Here is a 2,122-nt window from a genome sequence, read left to right as displayed (position 1 = left end):
CTACTACCCGGGTGGAAATATAGTTCCAACATTCTGCTACACATTATTACCCTTATACATGACATCTTCAATAAGAATTTTATAAAAGGAGACTAAATACACTTTGTACCTCGAGCTGAAAAGCACAATTTCATCAAGATAAAGGTATACACTTGAATAAATACACCTTGAAACACTAATGGACTTCTCTCAAGTCCTTGTACTATCTCATAACTTTTAGGGATAACTCTATCCGAGAGAACCACCTCACTGCTAGACTTTTACACTTATATTGCCTCAGTAATAAGGCATTGCTTATGAAATTAGAACGAGGAAGGAATTTGGATAACTTTCTTATGGATGACACTATATCACAAACTAGAGTATGAAAGAATAAGAAACAACTCCTAAATAACCGATAGCCTCCAGATTATAAGTGTAGTGAATAATACACCCATAAGCAAAACTCTACTACACACGATTTTGCAGACTCCCTAGGACCATGAATCGTGATCTGATACCAAGTTTGTCATGACCCAAGCCAAGGCCCTGGCAGCGAAGGAGAGCCCAAACCGTGAAGGCCCGATAGCCCTTCTCTAATTGGCAATTATATACACAATTCATATACTATAAAGAAAATGCGAAAAACATGACAAGACGGAAACATGGCCATCTTTTTACTTCAACTGAACAATACAAAAATGGGTTCATGAAACATTCAAAAACACCTAACACTAGCCTACGAAATCTCTAACAACTCAAAAACACTACAATCAGAATATTGGAACAAGGCCCCCAGTCGGATCATAAATCAAAATAAAAATATCAATGTCAAATAAACAATGCCTTCCGAAATAAGGGAGGATCACCAACTGCAAACTTTGGACAACCTAATCTACTTCTTAGTTGGACCCCGGGACTATGTCTCAGATCCTGAAATATTGGGGGTCAATACAGATGTACTGGTATACAGAGCAATCAAAAATAATACATTTGTATATTTAACATAAGTGAGAGCAATTCATAAAACCTTTTACGTATAATATACTAAAACACATGGGAATACTTTAAAGACTTTGAAGCACTTTTTTGAAACCTCGACTCACTCATTATCTTACTTCTGAGCTAGGTGTTACACCCTACATATTTGAAAGTGCCCCGTGGGCTATATGGGATCCGCCCTTAACTTGTCCATAGGTCACTTGGACAACATATAATCCCTCTTCTCTTGGGGGAAATAATTAACCCGTATCGGAAAAACATGATTTCAGGAAATGAATCATATGACTCGTGCCTACTTCGGGTAACCATCTAACTATCTTAGAGCCCATTTCTAACTTTTTCTGAACATGAATCTTTCAGAATTCAAAATTTGAAAATCTGAGATAACATATGTATTCTATTATGAGTTTATCATGGCCTTATCTAATTTTGTATTGTAATACCATGACTTGCAACTCGTATGTCTAAGATATATAATAATATACATTAGTTCCTTCAATCCAATCAATTCAGTTGACCACCAAAAACATTTAAGAATGCAAGAGAGTTCTTATTTTCAAAACATATTTCAAACTATGCAGGGATTCTCTCTTTTCAACATTTCAACAAACATGTGGTGGTCAAGTACTTTGTAACAAACCACACAATTTCTTTGAATCACCACTTTTATTTATATTAACAAGAACCACCCTCTCTTCAGTTCATATCCAAAATCAAGGCTTACATAATAGTAAAGACATTTGAATCATGCTTCTCAATATGCAATTGAATAATTCATAACATATGAAGCAAGAGAATTTACAACAAGAGAGAGATTTTAATTGTTCATGCTCTCAATTCAATATTAGAACTCAAAAAATGCATACGTACTTATATATGAGTAAAAATCTATTTTAGGGGAAGGCCTCAAGACCAAAACTTTATCATAAAAAGGATTTCAAATTGCACAATCGTAAATGTAAATTCAAAATTCATTGCAAATTCATAATTTCTAAACATTTAAACATTATCAAAAAAATTTCACCATGCCCATGTAGTTTAGGAAAATCCCACGTACCTTAGATTACTTATTTTGAAGTGTAGAACTCGCATCTTGATTTTTTCCTTTGAAATCCTTGACTTAAGGATTGATTTTTCTTGA

The sequence above is a fragment of the Capsicum annuum genome, unplaced genomic scaffold (assembly GCF_002878395.1).
Source record: "Capsicum annuum cultivar UCD-10X-F1 unplaced genomic scaffold, UCD10Xv1.1 ctg3903, whole genome shotgun sequence".
Taxonomy (NCBI): Eukaryota; Viridiplantae; Streptophyta; class Magnoliopsida; order Solanales; family Solanaceae; genus Capsicum; species Capsicum annuum.
This window is presented reverse-complemented; position numbering follows the sequence as displayed.